Consider the following 24,343-nt stretch of genomic DNA (forward strand, 5'->3'; position numbering starts at 1 on the left):
TGAATAAAATGAAGCTACCTCCTAAGCTAACAAAAACCTCCGATCTCTTTGAAAACAAGCATTTCTAAGATCTGTGCAAGACAGAGCCAAGAGGACATGGTTTAGAGACAGCTCAGATAAATGGTAAGCTATACACTGTCCTCCTCCCACAGGAAAGGAGGCAGAGTCCTCTGCAGGAGTGAGTGCCCATGGCCTGCAAGGAACCCATGACAACCCATGGCCAGAGAAAGAAACTTAAAAGTTCAGCAGAAAGAGCACAGAGAATGGTCTAGACTTGGTCTGGAGCTTGCAGCTTCAATTTTCAGCCTCGACCTGCCAAACCCCAGCAGCTAAGCAACACCACTTGGTGAGCTAAGGCAACCCTTTAAACCAGTCTGCCCTGCCTAGAGACTGCTTATTTTCTCCCTAATGAAATAAAACAAGTATCACCACATCAGAACTCTCAAAGGAAAGAGGAAAACAACAGCCTTCTTGAGCCCACAGTCGAGAGTATTGAACTCAGCCTACCTACACACAGGCCTAATTACAACTTGCCCATGAGCAGGGGTATTGCCTGCAGAGTGACCGACTCCCCACCACAACTGCCCCACTTGGTCTGCAGCCCAGTACAGCCAGGATCAGGGAAAGCTGGGCTGGCACTGGCCACCCCCTGGCAAGCAGGTGACTTATTCACTGCCCTAGCTGAGCAGACTCTACTCGTGCCTGGGAATTATGTTAGGTTGCCATGCACTAGCCAACACTTGAATTAACTCCACAATAAAGACAATTTGATTGTTAACACTTCAGGATGATGGCTGTGCCTCTCCCTATTAAGTCTGCTGAAGACATTTCACTTTGCTGCTGTACATAACTTGATTTCCAGTTAATTTCCAGGAGAAACTTTCCTTCTGATATGTGAAAAAAGATTCTTTTCAGAGCCAGCTGCCTGACCCAGCTTTGGGGACATAAAAAAGGCAGACCATGACTTGTGCAAAATACCCTCATATTATTTTGTAGGATGCTTTTCATAAATTAAAACCTTTACACTGAGACCTTCCAATTAGGCTACCTGTCATACTGCAACAGATGTACTCTGTACAGATACTGAAAATAAATGGCTCCACACATCAGCAAAATTTACATAATAAGAACATGTTAGATCTAGAAGTTGTAGTCTTAATATATACAAATATTATCTTAAATAAAGCCCATTTAAATACTTTGTATGTAAACAGGTCTTTACATACAGTGTAGACTACTGCTTGATCTGAGGCCTCCAGACAGGATTCAGAAAAGGAAGTGGACACTGAGTTGACTATGTAAAATCCAGTCTGGTTATACATATTTGACAGACACAAGTAATACGGAAGCAAAGACTGCATTTGTTTTAGTCCTGCTGTAGGAATCATATATTCTCCACTTCAGCCCCTGTAATTACACAGCCACCAAGAAAGAGTAGAGACAACAATTATTGAATGAAAAAAACAGGCATTTTTTCTAAAAACACTTCCCTACTCCCTAACCATGTTTGCCAGCTTTTTGTTTCACATTCCCTGTTAGCTTGGCTGATTGCATGTTATATATATATATATATATATACACACACACGTTAAAAAATAGAATTTCACTAGCTATTACATAGGGAAGCTTCTAGGGTGCATCTCTTTACCTGCCTGAGGTGCAGAGTTTGGCTGCTTTAGCACATTTTCTGACTCCTGTTAGTGCCCTCAGAAAGAAACTACCTCAGTTGTAACACTATTGAGAAACCGTTCTTTAAGATTCAAGTGAGAAATCTTAGCAAAGCTGCATAGCAGCGCACACACACAGCAGGCCAGCAGGCCCTGCTATGTATTCTCACACGAGTGACAGCGGCTAAATGTTAAACAGCAATCTCCTAACTCCCCTCCGCAGAATGAATAATGTGGAAGAGGGAAAGCTGAGCTGCTGTTACAGCATTTCTGTCCATTTTCCGCAGTAGTCTTGTTCTCTTTACGAAAAGGTAATATTCCTAAAGAAAGGTAAAAAATTAAAATTATCTTCTAAGTGAGTAGCAAAAAATAAAACTAAAGAAAAAAATGACACTAAAAACAAGTAACTGGCAGCATCTATGTAAAACATCAAATTGATAGCCATATGCAGAGATTATAGAGAAGAGATACATTAATAGAACTATAAATCAAGAAATAAACTAGAAAAAAATTGCTCAATAAAAGAGAGTTAAGTCCTCACAGAAGGCTACAAGCAAACAGGGGCAAAGCTCAGAAGTTTGCTGGGGGGGAGAGGTATCAGGAGTCCAACTGCTACGCTCATCTGGCAGACAAACCCCAAGTTGTTAAAAAAACCAAAGACATGAAATTATGAAAGAAAAATGCAAATCACTTAAGATAGTTAACAATGAATTTGTACAATACATACAAGACATTTACTCACATCAGCAAGGAATTCCAAGTCACCACGTTTTGGGAAGACAGTGGTAAAGGAGTAGTGTGCTGAAGAGTTCAGATTGCTAACTTCAGGCACCACTTTTCTCTACCCACAGTCAAAATGGATGCAGCAAGAGAGACTGACAAAAACATGCTACATCGGGAAGGAGCCAACCTGCTCCTCCTCCTCCCTGTCCAATCTCTTCTCAGCAGGCTGAAATTTTGCATCTGTGGGGGATGATACAATTTTTGCTTCCTCATTTATTCTATGTATTCAACCCTTAAGAGCTAGCTTTTAAAATACCAGTCTTGCTTTGAAGGATATTACTTCATTAGCAGTGCTTTTGGAAAAAGGTCTTTAAAAGGCAGACGACTCACCCTCTGGAGTATCCATCTTCTTTGCACTCACTAACCACAATTCTCATTTTCCCAAACCAAGCACTTCTCAACAAGTTAGGCTAGGTTCACAAACATAAAAAATTCAAACCACCTTTTATTTCCATACTTTTTTCTAAACTCCCAACTCATACTAAACACGTTCACATGTTTTATGCCAGATACTTACATGAAACATTTTTTTAAACTTTGTAAGTTGTTTTTTTTTTTAATTGCTACATAGTCCAATAGCTAGAAACCACCCCAGAGAGCACTCCCGCTCCACCGGGAGCTGTGCAACCAATCCCAAAGTATTACAGTGTCTCCAAGATAAGGATGCACATTCCCATGGGATTTATTTCTTTTCCTCAAAAAGGGAGCAGTACTGTGCACAAAGACTGTAGGATGTCAGAAATGCAACACAAGGACCAGAGGGGCGGTAGACACCTGCCTACCTTTCGTACAGAGGCAGGTGCAGTAGCTGCTGTGTTCATAAGGCCAGGATATCTTCACACAACAGGCCTAGCATGCAACTGGGTATCTGGAAATAGCAGACTTCCAAGCTTTTTTGTTCCTATCAGCAGCAACAAGGATTCAATGAGTTACTCGGAAGTTAATCTGCAAACTTCCTGTTTGTAAAATCCAGAGCTTTTAAGAAGTAACTCAAAACTTACCATCAAGCTCAGAGTGGTGCAGTGGCTCAGAGTAACAGGGTCTAGTGTAGAGCAAACAATAGTTTGCTCTACAGTTACCAGTTTCCACCTAGACTCAGGCATTTGGGTCAGAAACTAAACTTTTCACACATCAGTGAAGAACTGTTTAACACTGCAGTAAGAGAACAGCCTTGATTTCCACTGATTTTCAGAGTGAAAAAACTAGTAATTTCAATTTAATGAACCAAGAGGAGGCCAAACACAGTAATTAAAAGCCTTTATCCTGTCCTTTCTGTGTGCAATGTGAAAACCAGAAGTCCAGGCAAGAACATGATGAGAGTTTCATTCAACAATGAGACAACCTGCTTTAAGAGCAGGAGACTCAACTACAAGCAACACTGACTTTTAATATCAGTCATATGGGGTAAGATAATAGATAATACCCAGGCAACATGACACTGTAAATAAAAGATACAGAGATGACAGAGTTGTGTAAAGGCTACGCTAGCTGAAGAATTTTAAGATGGAAAAGATAAAACTGCTCATGGAACCAAGAAGTTACACTGGAAAGCTACTACAATAATATACCATACATTGGCTGAAGGGAGTAATTTGCATATATTTCCCTTTGTAAACTTCAGGACTAGAAATGTATGAACTCAGATTTAGTGCTTGTCCACACAGACCAGTTTAACTGAATATCAAGTTAAATTCTGAACTGATACTTTGCTGTTAAAGTATGTTCTGTTGCTTTAGCTTTAGCCAAACCTTATTACTAAATGGAATCTAAACCAGAAAGGGTTTACAAAGACTCTTTTTGTTTCCACTGAGTACATGAAAATAAATCACTGCAGCTTTCCTATATATAATAAAAGGTGTGGGTTTTTTCTAGATGAGAGATTTGGAGAACAGCACATCTGCTGAGGCTCTGGCTGGCTGGTGACCCCTGTTTTCCACTGGCCTCATGACTCCCTTCAAACTTTCAAATGCAACCAAGAGGGTGCTTTGGCTTCGAGATTCCTAGTTAGTGGAAAACTGGGGGCCAAAGTGTGCAATGAAGTTGCTATAAAACCTTATCCCAAATAATTAGGTTTAACATTTATACACAGTATGCTTGGAGCAAGAAAAATCACCAACAAAATGAATGAACCTCTCCAACAATTTCCAATCTTCACTTAAAAAAAACAATGCTTGACAGCCGGACCTGACACCCTAATTGCTCCCCCATTTTTCTCTTCCCTTACTTCCCCTCCTCAAATCCTGGAAAAACAGCAAAATGAGAGTTATTCTTTCAGACAAACATTTCCACTTGAAAACATTAAATGAAGTTTTTTCAAAATTCGTAGACATCAACAAACCCAGAAGGCAAACAGATTTAGTGAAAATAGAAGGAGCGAATGCCTGAATGATCTTTAGTTTGCCATTCTGTTTTCCAGAAGTATGTCATCACTTCCTAATTTTTAAAAAAGTCTTAATCAAAGGACTTGTGTTACTTAAAGTTTGCATGCTCTGCACGGTGCCTAGCAAAATGAGCAACCTTTTTTTGCAAGGAGGTTAATAAAGGCTACCTGGAAGTTTACAGGGTTTCCAGGATGCCCAATGGAAAACCTTATGGATAACTGCACAACTATTACTACATACGTATCCTAGGAGACCAAAGAGCTTTCACATTTAAGAGCTTATTTCCCAGGGACCCTCTCGATACACATCTCATGCAATTATAAATAATACAAATAGCCATGAGAAAGGAGGATGTTGGTTTAATTTCAGGCAGAAGGTACACAGACCTCTGCTTGTATCTGCATAAATGTTTCATTTTATTTCACTTCTTCTCACATTCTGACTACAAAAATACTCTTTATCTTTGTATTATCTCACGTAATGCATGAAATGTGTATTTAAAATTAAATTTTAAAACTGCACTAGCTATAATTTTTTTTAATCTTAAAAAATTCGCACACATACATACAAATCACCAGAAAGAGCCTTTGTATTTAGTCAAGTGAAATCTAGATTCCTGACCGCAGCATTTTGCAAAGCACCAGCCTGTTAAAAAAAAAAAACAAAACCAAAAACCAAAACATACCAGAGAACCACATAATTTAGGAAAAAGCCTAGGAAAAAGAAATTTTTAAAAAATAATCAAAAAGCACAAACCAGCTAATTTAAAAGAGACTCACTTTCCACTTTGTGTATGAATAGCCTATGCATTTGAAACAAGCCAAATCAAAAGCATCCCACTCATTTCTTGTTTGTCATTCTCATCACAGGGTCTAACCTGCAGTTAAGGACTCAGCACCCAGCCTCTGAAGAGGAGCATCCTTAAAATGCCGAGCAGAGCCTTGGAAACACCCCAGTACAATTCCCTGGCAGCCAGAACCCAGGTTCTGTTACAAAACCTGCAACACAGAGCACGACAGCCCCTTCCCTTCATCATCCTTTTAGTCTACATTTCTTAGCCTTCCATCCCAGAGGAGGCAACACAGAACACCTGCCAACAGGAAAAGAAGAATATACTGTTGATCTCCTGGAGGAGGGGATATCACATGGTAACAGGGAACTCCAAGGAAAAAGGCTGTCGGCATGCTGGTATACACAAATTAATTCACCAATGGGTAATTAAAACAGGACCAGTTCCTCCTAAAGCCACTAAGCAGCTCTCAGGGTTTGATTTCCTTAAAGCAGTAAATTAATCACCTAACCTCACATGAATATGAGTGAAGCCCCAACAGCTGTGGCTCAGCAAACACTAACCAGAGCAGCAGCCAGTGTAGAAGATCTGCAGGCGCACTCTCACACCGTGTCCTTTTCAAAACCTAAACTCAACATTAAAATTAACTGCAGGCTAAAATGTTGCCAGCCATTTCTTGTGAATGCATAATGAAACCTTGCTAGTCCCCATAGCACCTCACAGTTTTGCAAGCACACCCCACAGAACAGAGGAATGACTTGTGCAGGAATCCTTACAGTAACTCTGTGTGTACAGTGGCTTTACAACACACATGGGACATTTCCAGTCCCTGTCATTCTATATGCTATAAATATTATGTAAAGCAACAAAATGTTTGCAAGAAAAACAACCAAGTGGATTATGTAACATCCTTCTTTCTTCACTCCTCTATTTCAGAAAATTTTGCTTTTTTAAAGAAAAAAATTAAAGTGGAATACTGAGACTGTATTCAAAACTGCACATACTTTCTGACAAAGTCTCAATTTCCATATATAATTCAGTATCTCAATACTAGAGGTGTACTCAACACAGAAAGTCCATTTTACACCCTGAAATTGCTTTACTTTTGTCGATTAAAAAGGAGGGGAAATATTATTATGGTTTTCTTTCAAATTAACTAAGTTTCTGGCTTTTTGAATACTATAAAACCATGCTTATTTGCAGAGCCACAAACTACAACTATCTTCCACAGCAGCTTTTATAAAGTCTAGTAACTCCACTTACAAATTGAATACTTTAGTATTATTTTTCCCTTATATTGGACATTACACAAATTACACACAGGAGAGTCGACAACCAGCTAAATGTGATAACCACAGTCATCCCTAAAGACTGTCCTCTTCCTTCACTTAGTTCCATGAAGTAGATGAAAAAAACCCTCCGAATCTACAAATACCATGATAAATGAGCAGTAGAAGAGCATCCTCCAGCATCAAAGGGTTCAGTTTGAGGTCTCAGTGGATACTTCAGAAGACTTCAGGGTGGCCTTTATAATATCCTCCACTTGAGAAAATATCACTGCAAAGTAAATCATCCCTATGAAAAAGCAACAAATCTGTTTTTCCTGCCTCTTCTTGGCTTGGTGTGGCTTTAAACAAACAGGCTTGGATAAACAGCATAATGAAGAGGACTTATGTCGTTCTGCTTCATGGAAGAGCTGCATGGCCTAGATGAGACATCACCCCTGGTGAGACCATCAGACCAGTTAAATAAATTGTCCAGTCAGAAGTGAGGCCCATTCTGCTCCTTCCCATGAGATAAAACCTGTGATGGTATTTCAAAGGCATAGCACTAAAAAAACTTTTGACCTCTGCTAGAGACATTTCCAACAGCATTAAAATGACAATGTCAATGATACTTCTGCTAGGCTAGCGGCGTTTTCTTTGGGTTTTTACACCTACTTGTACATCCATTTCAACTGAAGAACCAACCAACACAAACCAATCCCAGCTACTGTGTTCCTCTGTGAGCACATCAGCACTACACCTACATGGGCTTCCTTCAGCACACGTGTCATTGATTCAAGTCATAGCTGGAAATGGCATTTGCTAGGACAGCACGATTTTTACCACGAGGATCTCAGCTGTATGGAACAGCATGGAGAAACACCACACAGCAAAGGAAGGGGGTGTAAGCACAGCCCTTACCCTGCCACACAACAGCTGCTCCCCAACCCAGCACTGCCACCACAAGCCTCCCTCTGCACTCACAAGCATCAGAGCTGCTCCTTCTACGGAGGAAAGGAGGAGGAAGCTGAAATCTGCCTGCTCAGCTAACATGCTGAACAAGAATTCTGGGTGTGAGCCCCAGAACTGCTTTCAAAAGACCTGAGTGGCCGAAGGGAGCCTGTTCTCCTGAGTGTTGAACCTGTTCCCTCCAACACGTGGAGTTTAACACAAGACTGCAGCTTTAGTAGTGCTTTGCAACATGAAATTTAACATTTTAAGATTTCATTTAAACTAAGGCATGCCACATGATTGCAAAGAGCAGCTGAATAATGAGATTTATGGGAAAGAAAGAAAAAAACCTACCACAAAACCCCGTATTACACCAACCTAAAAAAAAAAAAGCATTCACAAAGGAAGAGGTAAACAACTTCTACCCTCATTAAAAAGTTGAGAAATGTGCACACTACCACTAAAATATAATTAATACACAGCCTTCAGGAGAGTCCAAAGGAGCAATTTAATTAACCACCCACTGATTTCATAAATGACAAGAACACACAAAGGTAATGGCACCTTATAATTGAAAATGTCCTGTTTGTTTAGCTGAGCAATTGTGCAGGTCTATGTTGTGCATAAATATGAGGAAACACATTTTCAACTCATGACATTTTAACTTAGTAAGGTGCAACAGAACAACATACTGCCCACGATACAGTCACTGTATACCCCACTTAGTTACTGCCTTTACCCAATACTTTCCAAGTTGCTGACAATCATAAAGGTTTTAATCTTTATGAACTTCCTGATGGGCTTTTTCTATGTCCTCTTCAGAAATGCACAAGAGGTGAGAGGAAAAAAAAAAGAATTTTACTGGTATGCCATTTCAAACAAACTATTGCCTCATTCAGGGACTTGGTTCATATCTGTAGTTCTCCCATTTTTGTACAAAGAGACCCTCTGTGAACCCCATGAAATATTTCTGCTGATGATCTTCTAAACTCATTTTCTCATTTTCGTTCTTTTCTTTCACATGAAGAAAGTTTCCTTTCACCTACTACATTCTTTGTAAAGGAAAAAGAGAAGCAGCTCCTACCAAGGTAGGAAAAGAACACAGTGAAACATGTGAAAGGCTCTTCCCTAGTTTTTTCATTGAACTTTTCAGGGATAAAGCTGGAATTAATATTCCTTTTTACATTCACAAAACTCAAAATGCCTTTGTGCTGCTACATTAAAACCATCAAAGTCTATTTGACTGAACATGAAACAGAGCAACATCTGAATTTATGAGCTGTTCATCTCCCTATCTAATGGACACACTTAGAAGCATTCAAAAGAGATGTGGAGAAATGGGAGAAGGCCCAGAGAGGGGAAAGATGATCAAAGGAGTGCAAAGTCTGCCATATGAGGAGAGGCTGAGAGAACTGGGTTTGTTCAGCCTTGAGGAAAGGCTTAGGGGAGACTTTATCAACATGTTCCAGTATTTAGAGGGTAGCTAGAAAGAAGCTGGAGACTCCTATTCTACAAGGAGACATATGGAAAATATGAGGGCTTATGGGTACAAGTTACCTCTGTGAAGATTCTGATTGGACAAAAAAGGAATGTTTTTCACAATAACAATCAGCCCTTGGAATAATGTCCCCAGGGAAATGATGGATTCCCAAATGCTGGACACTTTCAAAATGCATCTGGAGAAGGTGCTGCGCCATCTTGTCTAGCCTGTGCTTTTGTCAAGAAAGGTTGGACAAGATGATCCTTGAGGTCCCTTCCACCCTGGTATTTTCTGATTTTACGACTTATACTTGCTTTGGGGCATGCATAATTTAAAATAACAGACTGAAAAGATTCTTCAGGCATAGAAGTCTCCATGGCAAAGCTGACTTGCCAGATTTTTAAAAGGCTGTCCCTAAAGCATTGAACAACACACCATACAAGGATCCTGAGCAGTCCAACACCACCCCAGCAGGAGGGTGCACAAGGATGGATGTCTTGCACATCAGTCTCAGATCTCTCATCCCACCTGTCTGCTTTATCAGCCACCATGCCATGACATCAATGACTTTACATAACATTGTCTCCCTGCCCATCCAATACAGAAAAAGCATTCCTCAACAGAGATTGCAGCGTGAAAGGTTGATCCAAACAGCATCACTGCACAATGGAACTACCTGAAGTGATTAGTTCATGTGTACACATTAAATACACACTTTGCAATTCTGGATCCAAGAGTGAAATCTTTACATAGTAGTATTAGATGATCATGTTGATTGTTCCTGGTAACAGCAAACTGTTACCAGCCATATCTAACTGGATTAGCTGCCCATCAGTGATGCCACCAGATACATAAACGTCTTTTTTAAATTATGAAAGTTTCCATTACATTTATGCACTATGGTTTACTTACCAATAAGATGAGGAAAGAAGAGTTCTTAAATAAATACCATAAAGCATCCTCTAATATTTTTTTCTAAACTTTTTTCTTTTCAAAGTCCTTCCAGCTTTCACATGTTAACTGAAAGCATTCACATCAGAAACTGGCAGGTCCCAGGTACTGCCCCATACCCCAGCACAGCACCTTTGGGTTCTTGTTACTACTCCTTTTGGTCCTCAAAGGACTTTTGGGCACATTACTACAGGATTGAGCACAACAGTGTTTTCCAATGGTTAATCATGATAACTGGTCCATGTTTCCAGGATGCAATCACCCTCTGAAAATGGTTTAGACTTTCTGCTTCTAAATGTTATAAAAATACACTGCTTAAATTCTAATACATTGTTCAACTGCCTGCAGCTTCCAAAACAATCTGGACTGCTCAAACTGAGATGTTTCTAGTGTTTAGTACTGAAATGAACTTCATAAAAAATAATTACCTTCTTCCATACCACCAGCATATTTTGAAAGTAAACTATGCTCCACAAGTCTCTGAAAGAACTCCATTTACCTATCATATTTCTCCCTAACAATTGCACTCAAAGTTTCTCCGGTGTTCTTACTGCAGTAAGAGCCCACCCATAGCACACAGACTCCATGTGCTAAGTTAACAAAAGTAAAAAGCATTAGGAAAGGGGCTGACCACAGCTAGAAAAAACGTTAATCAGACAACACTTGTTACAAGTGTTGTGCTCCACTGGGGAAAGCTCTCAAAGATAAGCAGTGTTTTGTTAACTCACCAAAAGTCACCTGGGATGCAGGACAGATGGAAATTAATAGGGAGTCCTCACTAGCACAGAAGAACTCTTAATTTTTCACAAAATATCAGAACTTCTCATTGCAGCAAGCAGAAATACCAGATCTTGAAGGCTACCTTCCTCAAAACCTTCCTGTAGGAATTCCTGTACTCCCTGCTCCTTTTAAAGTGGGTTAAATGCTGCCTATTTGCCCCCTACTGTTAGGAAGATTATTTTTTCCTTTATAACAGCATTCTCCCAAGTTCTCTCCTACACAAGTTTGAAGAGAGAGCCAAGGTTGTTGGCAGCTTGTTTATGAAACTGGCCCTACCTATTTCGCCAGTCAGCCCAGAAGGACAAACAGTAGATGTCTGTCCTCCCTCCTGAGGTGATACCTCAGCCTACTTCTACAGGATATGGGATGGATGCAAGGAAATAACTTAAGTGATCAAAATAGAAAACACATAGAAAAAGAATTAATTTTAAGTATAACATGAGAGATATAAGTAGTCTATTAATTGCATCTTCTGGATTAATTTCTAATTCCATCAGGTCATGGCACAGTAAAGTAATTTAAATCAAGGGATTTAACAGCATTTTGAATTAGTTTAATAATGCTAAACCTTACTGTATATATTCAAGTATTTAACTCACAAGAGCTGCTTTTTTTTTACCATTCTGTAGTATCAGTTTAAAAATCAAATGGATTTCATTACCATTTCTGGCAGAGAACATTATTTAAATTTTACAAGAATAATGAAAATAAACAATGCCATTTCATATTTAAACACAACTTAAACCTTTAAACTTAGAAGAGCTCAATTAAACAAATCATATTGCTTATTATTACAAAATTAATTCTTTTGGTGCAGTAATATTGCCTTTTTCCCATCTGTCCCCACTGCCACCAAAGGCTCGTTCAATTTCCACCACTGAACAGCCCTTCCATTTGCTGGTATTCCACCACAGCACATAATTCTGAAAGCAGACGAGTCTTGCCTTGAGCTTGGATCATTGCTCCCAAAAATCTCATCCTTACAAAATTTCTTTTGTGTTCTCAAAACAAGAATAAGTAGAAAATAAAGTATTGTCCAGCATGGTTTTTCAGTTTCTCTGCACACCAGCAGTCTGACTGCCTCAACATCAACAGGCCTGCTCAGCACGGGGCTGGCTCTCGCACAGCCCACGCAGATTCCTCAACCCAGCAGCTCAGACAGCACTCGCTATGTTTTAGCACGTACCTGCTGCTGACTGCTTCCACTTGCACTGGCTTTCCCATGGCTTCTGGCTGCACCAGCAACCCTCAGGGTGCCTTTCACTAGCTCTATCTCATTTCACATTTCCAGAGAACAGAAGAACACAGGGCTCAGCTCAGATAACTTGTAGCTCACAAATCCAGATCTTATGCCATCTCCCTACGCCTCTACTAGCATCACAGCTGAAGGGTTATTTTTAAAATGCCTTATGTATGTACATTACCCAGTTTAGTGAAATAGAAAATAGTCTGTGTATTTTTCTATGAGTAGAATTTTCTATCTGCTGTAAAACTGTCTGGGCAAACAATTTTACAAGTCCTTAAGGACATCAAATGTTCTTAAACTCAATTTTGGAATTGAGGAGGATCCACTCTACTGCTACACTTTCTAAGTATTTTCTTACAGAAGAATTACATCAAGAGTTGGGGAAAAAATTCAGTTATGTCCATGCCAAGGCCTGTATTCCCTTTTCATAAACTCAAGGATTTCTAAATACACATAAATGTCTTACATAAATAAATAAAACACAGGAAAATTTTTCTTCCAGGATCACTTTGCAGTGTGACGAGAACGGTACTTTTCCTCTACTGCATTGTTATGTTCTGGTACTAACCCAAAAGTTCACACCATTTTCATTTCTTTATTGCCAATAGCCATCTAGGAAACGCTGCCATCAATAGTAAATCTACATGAAGTCACACTCCTCTGGTGCATTTTGTGAATAGCAATCAGTTCATAACACAATCCTGTTCAGTTTAAATTCAGTTTATTCTTCAATTACTTTGCTAGCCCAACTCTAATTTATTATATTTTCTGGTACATTTGATTTTGAATATTATGACATCCTGGCTCATGCCATTAGAGAGGAAACATAAAATGGTGAGGATGTCTAGGGACGGCTGAGAGTAAGGTAGCAACAGCCTGGAAAATTAACAATACCGCTGTCTGTGCTCAGCTAGACTGCTCCTGCATTAGCACTAAAGAAAATATTTCTCTAATACAGACTTGTCATCCAGGAATAGCCTCGGGGGCACCATAAAACCCCAGCCAGCACAACAGGCAGCTGGGCTGGCTGGGTGGGCAGACAGCAGCCCCTGAGCCCACTGGGGCAGCTCAGCTGCAGAAATGAAATGCTGGCCCTGCTGCTGCTGCTTGGAGCTCACCAAAGAAAGAAAGAAAGAAAGAAACCAACATGGTTCTAAATGCCATCAATACTATATACATTGATTTTTGGGTGGGCTTTTTTTAGCCTTGCCCTGTCTCGGTCCTAGCTACCATTTCTTTCCCCCAGCACCCAAGGTGAAATGAGAGGCAGCAGAAGTCTGCTCAGAGGACCTTTCTTGAGAAGCTGGGCAGAAGTGAGGGCTTCACCTTCCCCTCCAGCTTGGTGACCGACTGCATTAACCTTCAGGGCACGCTGCCAGCCCCACCTGCTTACTCTGGCTTTTGCCAACAAGGGAAGCTCTCACTGCACTGCTTTGTCCTTCGAAGATGCATCTTTTTTCGCTTACTTCTTACTCCTGCCTAACATTTGGAGTTGGAACTCCTGAATCCAGAAAATGGAGGGGCAGTCCTGAAGGGGAAATATCAGACTCTTGTATTGATATCTGACCTTTTTTCCAACAACAGATTCTGACAACCTCAAACATGAAAAATGCTTATGTTTCTGCACAGCTTGCTCTGTCCCAAGAAATTCCACACTGGGTTTTGAATGCATTTTGAAAACATGTATTTCCCTTCTTTTGTCTGTTGTTCTAAAAGCCTGAAAAACAGCTTACCAAAACAACATGCAAGAGTGAATGCTTTACCGGGGAACCCAGGCAGCTCCATAAGGAACTGCCAGCATTGGAAAGAAGCTGTGGTGCAGGAAATCTGGCTGGACCCAAATGCGCACTCATTATTTGTCCTCCAGAAAAAAATCAAGCAGACTTATTTTCCCCTAAAGGATAATACAGTTTTCAGCTGTCTCTAAGCTGTCTTGTAGCTCAGGCAGTATTTCCAGCTCCTTCTAAACCTCACAGGCAATAAGGATTTTACTAATGATGTAGTTGCAGCAACTGTTGCATTAAAAAGACTATGTCAAAAATTACATGTAAACTATGCCTACAATTACATGGCGGGAATTTAGAAAACTAAGAAGTGCCATGCTATAGCTTATCCACTGCCTTTCAGTTTTCCCTCACTTCTCCTGAACCTCTGTCGTAACTCAGTTGCTGGTTTCTGTTCTGAATCTTTTTCCCCCGCAACTCAACTTCCCACACAAAGGACAGACACAAAAGGGAGGGGCATAAAGGATGCTTAAGCACACTTCCACTGCTAAGTTACTTGATTTCACACTTAGGAAACCCCAGTGAAAGACAGTTATTGGTGCATGAGAAATAGGGAGTACAGTTACAGCTTGTGAAGCCTGATGGAGCCAGAGCAAATTACATCAGGCCATATTTAGGTGGGATGAAGAGGGACAGAGGGGCTCTGCCCTTCTGTTAAGTGCTATCACATGCCCCAGTGTAACACAACATTACCACCATGATGAGAAAGAAAAGCTCCTCTCATTTTGGTGTGTTGGTACCAGGAAAATATGTCACCCAAGTTCTCCAGAAGCAGTGACAACTCTGGCTGTAACCATTTTCTCTTCTCAATCCCGTGTACTCACAAGTCACCTGCCTATGCTTACCCTGCAAATCAATGCACACGCTCCAGCGTCTCCCAGCACCTGCTCTCATTACCCTGTGTTTGAAACAAATCCTGAATTGAGACTTGATTTCACTTCCCAGCAGGCAGAGTAATCATCAATAATTGATGTCAGTTGGTTTCATTTGGGGCATTGCCTTGGGTGTACCACGGAGAGTTTCGGTATGCACCAAGGAAAGGAGGATTTGTATATAAAATGATTTGATAATCTGAAAAAATCCCTCAGTAAACAAAGGAAATTTACAGATAATCGTATTAAAGATTAGAGTTGTTTTAAAACAATGCAGAATGTATTCGAGAACATCTGGGGAAAAAGATGATAGTACTAAAAGCAAAATCTTTGGGGAAAATATGTCACCCCTCAAACAGGAAACAGTAATTAATTCATTATTAAATCCTAATTCTTGTCAATTTGTGTTAAATCAGAGCACTTTTTCTAATAAAGACTGTTATCACTATACTTAAATGCAATTTCATAGATAAATACGTAGATATATTTACATAGAGTTTTAACTCTGATTAAATGACTGCTTGATAATTTCACTTATTAATTGCTTCCAATTTGTTTCAAATTTGAGAAGCAGGATAATTTTATGTCAAAAAACTAACTTTAATATTAAAAAAGGACAGAACAACCTGTAGACTGAGAAAAATATATCATGATAGCAAAAGCAATTTGGTGCCTTTCCTTTCATGTTTACTCATCAGCTGGAAAATTAAGAAAATAACTCCTTTTATCTTACAAAGGTTACTCTTTTTCCATCACCCATTTACTGTGTTCTGAAGTTTTGGTGTGGCAATTTATATGAAAATTCCCACAAAGAAATCCATAAACTGTTCCTGACATTTTCTATAATCAGTTGACAATTAACAGTACTGCTCTCCTATTTAAACAGTGCATGATTGAAGTTTCTCACTGCTGTAACTACTGACAGCATCAGAAGACTATTTACTTCACAACTAAAAAGTAAAAACTACAGAATTGAACAATAATTCAATTGGTAAAAACATCCTATATCATATTCCTATAATGTCTTTCACTAATGTCCATGGCTTTGCATGCATCAATAATTTGTATTTCTTTTCCATTCTTCCATAAAAATACTTAATGTTAGAGCTAAATCTGGCAGAATTTCTAATATCTGAAAAGAAAGAAAAGAGAAAGCACAGTTCTTTCCCTTGTTTTTTCCCTTTTTATGCTGTTTTACTTCTTCACATACAGAAATTCATTTTATATATATACACCCGCACGTAAAGTTCAATGACAAGCAGAATGTTAATCAGATCTGCACAAGCAGCGATTAGATGGAGCCTTAGCAAAGAAAGCCCATCAGAGATGCTCTGTTGTAACCTTATCATCATAACTGTGCTGAATTCAGTGGCTTCCTTGGGAGCAGAAGCAAAAGGACTCTCATGCCCATAAAGAGCCCTATGGAGTCACTGCTGTTGATTCAATTGTACGGTCAAGCTACAGGGATGGCAAAATAGCACTCTACATGTGATACATCACCTGAAAAATTATATATGCAGGATAGCAATTGCTGCTAACACACATGGGTGCATTGTAGTGAAGTCTCTTCTCTCCTGCCTATCAACTTAACCTGCTTAGCAGGTTTTCGGGTATGGACAGACTCACCTATAAGAACACTTTAGAACAAACCATGCTCTTTATCCTCAAAGTCAGTATCAGCTAAAACATAACTCTCTCCTCTTTGACAATCTGAGGCAAAAATAAAAATCTCACCACAATGGTGACATCACTGTGAAATAAATTGCCTTCACTGAACTTGAAGCTTACTTAAAGGCTTCACCTGTTGTGAAACTGACATGTGATTGTTTGTAGAAGGCAAAGAAGCAAGTCAAGCTGTACCCAAAATTTCCTAGTCAAGTATCTTCAACTTCGTAACAGCACAACACTTCTGGACATTTCCTGGCTTCACAGCTTTCCAAACTTTTCAAAATATGAGTTAGCAAAGCATTACACTTCCACAGCGTTTCTCTGGTCAATGGCACACAGCCCTTACTGCAGAAGAAAGGACTGTTAACAGTTTTCATTTCACACTCCAGTAACCCAAAATCTTGTGTTACCACTCACTTTAGTGTTAATTTTCCCACAGATTCTCTTTTTCTGCTTACACGGCAAGACAGCTCAGGTCAAGTGCTCAGACAAGCTGTGCTGCTGATTCTCCTTTTTACCACCACTGAATCACCTTCACTTTCACCTCACCGCAAAGTTATTTTCCCTGCAAAAAAGCAGTAGAGCCACATTCAATAGAAAGTCAGCAACTACAGTCAAAATGGATTTCAAAGTGGGGAAAAAAGGCCTCCTCACAACTAAATCCTTATAGATTTTTTATGCAGGATCATTCCAACACTGTATAAATACACTATGATAGGTATATTTGCTGCTGCACATGTGGTGAAGTCCAATTCAGTTTGTGTCCCTTCCAGCTACAGAATATAAAAGTATCAGTGCTGAACAGACATGCTGAGCAAACCCCCTGATAGCAGGAATGAAGAGTAGTTACTTTGCCAGACAAAGTAGAAAGATACCTTTTTTATTGGTGATTTCAAAAAAAGAAACATTTGGGAGCTGTCACTGAATTCTTATGAAGCTTTCTTACGTGTATGTACAGACCTAACCTATACACAGTTTTAAGATATTTGCATGAAATGCATGGCAGATCCACAAGTATTTTTAGCCTAATCGAATCTGAATGAGTCTAGCCTTACCTTTAGTGTCTAAAAGGGACTAAAATAGTTAGAAAGCAAACCCAAAATCTGAAGGCATTCAATACTGTTTTAATACTAGGCAGTAAACCCTGTGAATTTTAAACCTTCAATTTTCATTTGAAGCTGAAATGACAGTTTAACAATGGACTAATTGTAAAAATAGACCAGGAATTGACTGGTACTAATTTTTAATTAACATAAAGGCAGGAACTGGGTGAGCCTTCATTAGCTTCTGTCAATAACAATAAAAGGCAGAGAAAACTGCTCTAGAACAAACAAGACATAAAAACAGGAAAAAGAGGCCAGACATTAGGAAACCCTCATCAACCTGCTCTGGAAAAAGCTTGACTGAAAATGCTTTTCGAGAAATTTAAAAAACAAGTTACTTCAGTTCAGAGTTGGGGCAGTCCCTGGGGGGCACATGCACTGCGCCAAGGGTACTCAGAGCTGTTCGATCAGGACAGGGTTCATGGCAAACTCTCCAACATGATCAGAATGCTTACACAACACATCAGAATCTATATGGTCTTGTGATGCATTGACCAGCTTTCACTCACAGTTAATTCATTCTGGTTATAAACAAGTGTTAAACAACTCGATTTAAAAAAAAGCAACACAAGAGAAAATGACATGGGCCAGGGCAATAGATCAAGTAAGAAGAGGGAAGAAGACAAAGAAGGGTGGGCCATTGGTAAATAAACGCATGAACTTGGAATTAACAATAAAGAATCCTCCTCTGCATGAAACAGCGATAGTGGTAGCTGGTTTGGGTATTTTCTGTAACTTTTAACCTCCAAACATGTAGAGGCAACTTAATAAGATGCATACTTAAGTATTTAATCTATCACAGATATTCAGTGCACTCTCCATGAGGCACATGCAGACTTTAAGGTCTCCAGCTTGCTCCTTGGAATGTGACTTACTCTAGATGGAGGCTACTTGGCCCTAGGATGGACTTTGAACGTGCTGTTCTCTGCAGGCTGTTACTGGTGGCACTGGAAGAACCAGCTGTGTTGAAGTCAGAATGTGGTCAGTTTAAGAGCCTTGCAGGGGTTATTGGCTTTCTTCTTGGCATTTTGATTTTGCTGGTCAGTTAGAGGAATTATTTGGATGACATTGCCACAGCCACAGAAACCTCCACCACAGGCTCCATTCTACTGCCACTATGACATAGCTCATTTCATGTAGGGACTACGAGGTATGTAGACAAAAGCGCTTTCACTTCATGACAAAGTAAAATGCACCAACAAAGGTGGCTCACTGATACCAGCCAAGCTTTTTTTTGTTTGCTTTTTTAAATTAAGACCTTGTTTGGGAATGCCAACCAAAACTCAATGTCCAGAAAAATCACAACACCTGGATTCTGCAACATTGCTTTGTATCACAATAGAAGCCTCCTGGGTTGGTCCTTTCAAAGCCTTTCAGAGCAAACATAACATTCCTGCAGCAGAACACAACAGTTTGTCCTAGCACAAGACAGCAACCACAGAAAATCACTTTCCATAAACTGATTTTGGTACACAAGTCAGCCTTCATCAGCTTTGGTTGAATTTCAATTTTCTTCTGTTGTGCCAAAAGACCTCTGCTGTATCAGCTTTCTTCCTCCTATCTATGAACTCTGAAACAAGGATTAGCACCAATCTGAAGAACAAAGGAGGCCACAGGAAGGTAAGAGCTTAAAATCCTCCATCACAGGTATTCTTTGGTCTTTTGAGGTCACAGTTTTTGACAATGATACTGCAGTAAGAGAGGGCTGTCTGTGGCAGAGATCTCAGATTCGAGCAAAAATTACATGTTAAGAACATAAAAAACTACACAACGAGTACAGCTGCAAGAGTCAATAAAAATGTCAGCATTCAAGAACACTGACTTGAACCCAATAATAAACTGTGCCTTCTCCCAGTTGTCTTCTAAAGAGCCAGCCCCTGGGAACATACAACACAGGCGTGCCGACATGTTCCACTGGGCTTGTGCAACCTCTTTGGAGAAGGTCATGGGAACACGCAGCAGCAGCGTCATCTTGGGGGCTGGGGAACACAGCCTGTACTGCACTTCAAAATCACTCCCACTGCAAGGAATGTACAAAGCAGAAGCAGGAACCATGTAGCTCATTTTTCCCCACTGTGCAGAATAATATCTGACAGCACTACACCACTCCAGGCAACACAACCCAAAGGTCCTGGTTTGTCTTTCTGCAACTACTGGGTGCCTCCCTTTGCCCAGACACTTATGGGTTCTCCTTTAAAATGGACCACTTTCCATTGTGCTCTATTGCTAGAAAAAGGAAGAGTAGTCATAGTTCCTTCTGTTTCATTGTCTAGAACTACTTATTACTACCATTTACACCATTTTAAAATTGGATTCGTTCATATATTGGATATACTACTTAAGCAAATTGCATTTTGTTCTACAAACAAGGGTTCTTCTGAAAAACTTTGTATAGTCCATGAAAAGTGGTTAAATGTGTCAAATCTCTCCAATTAAATATGAAAACACTTCCTCTTCCAAATGACAGAAGCGCCAACAAGAAGAGGTGCTATGCTGAACCTTGTTATCACCAACAAAGAGGGTCTGGTACAGAATGTGAAACTAGTGGGGAGCCTTGGCCGCAGTGACATTGGAATGGTGGCATTTGAGGACCTTAAGGCAGTGAGCAGGGAGCACAGCAGGCTCAGCACCCTGGGCTCCAGAAAAGCAGACTGGCCTCTCCAGGGATCTGCTTGGTTGAGCACCATGGGATTACGTCCTCAAGGGAAGAGGAGCCCAAAAAAGCTGGTTAATAGTCAAAGATCACCTCCTTCAAAATGAGGCTTTGAGGAACCCGGTCTAGTGGCAGGTGTTCCTTCCTAGGGAGACTGAAACTACATGATCTGTAAGGTCCCTTTCTACTCAAGCCATTAGGTGATGACTCAATGATTCCTTTCTGTGGAACAAAAGAAAAACAGCCAGGTAAAATAGAACATCTATCACTCCAGCCCAAAGTGAACCAACTCCTCCTGGATAAAATTACCTTCCATATAACTTTGATCTGACTCATTTATAATCTAATAATTACTTTCCTACCCTATTTAATCTGGTTTATTGTTATGACAGTATGAAAATTCTAGACATTCTTAACCACATGCCACAACTCCAAAGCAATATCAACTTGCTTACTTGAAGCAAAATGAGACTGCAAATACTGAGCTATGTTACCCCAAGTTTCTATGTCAAAAATAGTTCCCACTATATGAATGGAAAAAATGCAAAACAATTTGAAATGTTGTCTGCTCACAAGTTATGTGACTTTACATCAAACAGCTGCACACTTTGGCTTTTGTGTTCACCACCTAACACAGATCTCAGCAGGAGAGACTCTGCAAGAGATTCCACTCCTGTTCCAGCCCACAAATTACTTGCTAAACTGACATCAGCTGAAATAACTCTCTAAGGGAACATAAGGGACTGACATCTCTGGTACCACCACAGTGCTTCAGAAATAAAGGACTGTAGTCTGCAGAGCTCATTGCATAGATGAAGCCAGCTCGGGTACAGCACTGATGTGCCCTGTAACACACCAGCAGGGCTGGGGGCATCTCCACACATGCCAAGGGGCAGCCCGGTCCCATCAGCCACCTACACTATCTCATGCAGGATACAGAGCAGGCAGTGTGAAAACACATGACAGCTTCAGCCCGTGAATTTTGCTAACATAAATCTCAACCTCAAAAACATTTACATGTAGGCTTATCATTAAGCCTAAGAACAGACCCTGTCATTACAAAAGAAATACCTGGATGTTTAAAATTAGGCATATGAAAGCACAAATATGTACAGAATTAGAACCAAAAAAATCCACTCCACAATATTATTAATTTTTATTGCTCTATAGGAATCTAGACCTATCAATTATATAACTTAATACTAACACTTAAAAGCATTTTCTTCTTCAAAAGGCACTACAATTTCTAAAGGACAAACTCCACTGACCTAATAAAGCAATTAAACAGCATGCAATTCAATAGTGTCACATTAAAAATGCTTTTAACAACGAAATCAACAAAGAATTTTCAAATATCAGAGACAAGCCACTGGCATGTCAAATAAGCAACCAGCTTCCCCTGGTGCCTTTTACACCAGGGAGCATTTTAACACCAAATGAATGATGTTTTCTTATTAGTTACAGCTGTCCATGTCTAGTAGCTCTTTAAGGAAGCAACATTTTGCTGATGCAAGGCAATAATTTATATTAGTTATCTAGTACACATTACATTTTTACACATTTCACTTTGATATTGTTGGTATAACTTCTTCTCAGTTGCTTTCAAATATGTTAACATTTTTTAGAAGTACAAAAAAAGGAGATGAAAGAAGAGGAGGATATTTTGGCATATTTGCAGATATACAGTTTTAACTAGTAGCTAACAAACTTCTGCTGTTTTTTAGTAATGCAGGCCCATAAACATATACCAAGATTGAGACCACTCAGTATGGGTAAAGGCTTACAAAAAAAGAAACTTTCACTGAGGTAATCAGCGCTTCCGTGGGAGTGCACAACAAACAAATGCCAAATGTTGCAATGTCAAAGCCACCCTTTATGGCAGGACAGGTTTTAGTAAGCTTATTTTTTAACCCGTCTCAAGAGAACAGTACTTTTCCACCCAATCACCGGCTTACATTCCTCTTGCAAAGTTTTGTCCCTAAAGCGTCACATTTTTTGTTGTTTTGGTAACAGAAAATTCAGGTGCAGTGTTAGGAAAAGATACTACCTTAGCAAATCTCCGACCCGAGTCCAAGGCCCTGGGCTCCCTCTTGCTGAAGTCACCAAGCAAAGCAAAGGGTGAGTACAGTCAGAAATTCAGTAGTGCAAACTCATGGGAAAATTATGAGTTTTAATATCCATAGATTTTAGAATTGCAACAGTACAAGTACTTTAAAACGTATTACAACCTTTTTTTATTTAAAAAAAATCTACTTGGGCACAATAGTGTTCTTTGCAGCCTGCTGACTCTGGAGTTAGTAATTTTATATTGTACTGTGTTTAGGGGAGAGGATTTCTTACTCAGTGATGTGATAATTAGAAAAAAAAGAGTAATTAAAAAGGACTCCTATTAGGTCTTACAGTTCTAGCAAGTACACTGATATAACTTGTTTCCATTTTGAGGAAATTTGTTTTAATAAACTCAGGGCAGCATATGGTACTAACATGTTTATTTTCCAAGTGGTAGGGACACTAACCAAAACCATCTGATGTTTCTTCCTAAGCCTCCTTGATTTGCTGCTGGATTGCAGCTTAGAATAAAGCATTACAAAGCCAGAAGAAGAGGGTAAAGGAATAAAAAAAAATAAAATCAGGAATTCAAAGCGTTTATTTAATGAGAGTGCAGCTCAGACCAGTTCCTATTTTGAACAGAAGTTCAAAAGTATTTATGATTGGAAATTTATTTCCAGAGACTATCAAATGTAGTCCAAAACTAATCCTTCACAGCCATTTTTTACTCTGCACACAAACAAAACCCAAACTCCAAAATCATGTAATTAAAAGAGGAATTAAAGGAAGCTCAGAAGTACTTAATAGATTTCTAGAGAAGTAAGCAATCAGCACTACGCATTATGAACACGGTAAGAAAAGTCACCAGAGACTACCAGATTGAGCCCTACCAGAGCTCCAGGAACGGCTTCCTCCGTTAGCTGACCAAGTACGATTCCGGAAAGTGCAATGACAATTTTAAAGTACGCCTTGTTAGGAATATAAAAGGCTAAAAGTTTTCTAACCCCATTTCAGTGCTAAGAGCTAACAATCGATGGGAGAAACCAGGGAGCGTGGCTCAGAGCTCCGAGGGCTAGACGGAACGTTTGGAAATAGCTGCGAACCACACGGGCTCCAGCGGCATTTCGCAGGCAGCCCCGAGTTCCTCTGGCGCAGCTGTAAAACACACAACCTGAAACCCGCTCCTGCAGCAGGGGTTCGCTCGCAGCTGTTCCTCTGCCTCCCCCGCACGCAGTAATCTGACTCCTTGCCAGAAAAGAGCTTCTTTAATGAAGCCACACGAGAGCAGCATAGGTGCATCGGGGGACCCAGAACCAGGCGCTTTCCGAGTGGGTCTCCAGCAGCCGAGCCCACAGCTCAGCCTCGCAGAGCCGCGCTGCAGGGGCAGGCGCCGCCGAGCCGGGGGCTCCAGGGCGGGGACGCTGCTCCCAGGCTCCCGCCTCAGCCCCGCACGGCGACTCCGGGGCCCGGCCCCGCTCCCGTACTTGTTGCCCGCGCAGAGCGGCTCAGCCCGGCGCCGCCGCCCCCGCGGGGACCCCGCGCCGCTGCCACCGAGGGAGGCTGAGCGGGGCTGAGCCGCCCGCACGGCGCGGGGCAGGGAAGTTACTCACCGCGCCGGCTCCGCGCAGCGCTCTCCTCCTCAGCCGCGCCGGCTGCGCCCGCCCCGCCTTAAGGGAAGCAAACTCCGGGCAGCAGCACTTGGAGAACGTGTCTCGCCGGGCCGGGCCGGGCCGGCGCTCCCGCCTCCGCCCCCCGCCGCGGGCAGCGGCGCGGCCCAAGTGACAGCGGCGCTCCGCCACTCCGGCGGCGGCCCCGGGCGCGGGGCCGGGCGAACCGCAGCCTATGGCAGCGGGGCCGGGGCGGGACGCGGCGGAGCCCCGGGCCGGGGTGTCCCCGCCGCTCGCCTGATCGGCTGCGCGG

General features: G+C 40.9%; 1 protein-coding gene across 1 annotated transcript in view; it reads right to left on the reverse strand.

The window, feature by feature from the left end:
* The window catches only part of LNX2 (ligand of numb-protein X 2), a 59,517-nt gene extending 35,290 nt beyond the window's left edge, over positions 1 to 24,227 (reverse strand). Inside the window, exon 1 of the mRNA XM_058824874.1 lies at positions 24,034 to 24,227. The gene's annotated coding sequence lies outside the window, so the exon portion shown is untranslated. The remainder of the gene's footprint in view (positions 1 to 24,033) is intronic.
* Positions 24,228 to 24,343: the final 116 nt, after the last annotated feature.

This window comes from Ammospiza caudacuta, chromosome 2 (assembly GCF_027887145.1).
Source record: "Ammospiza caudacuta isolate bAmmCau1 chromosome 2, bAmmCau1.pri, whole genome shotgun sequence".
NCBI classification, from domain to species: domain Eukaryota; kingdom Metazoa; phylum Chordata; class Aves; order Passeriformes; family Passerellidae; genus Ammospiza; species Ammospiza caudacuta.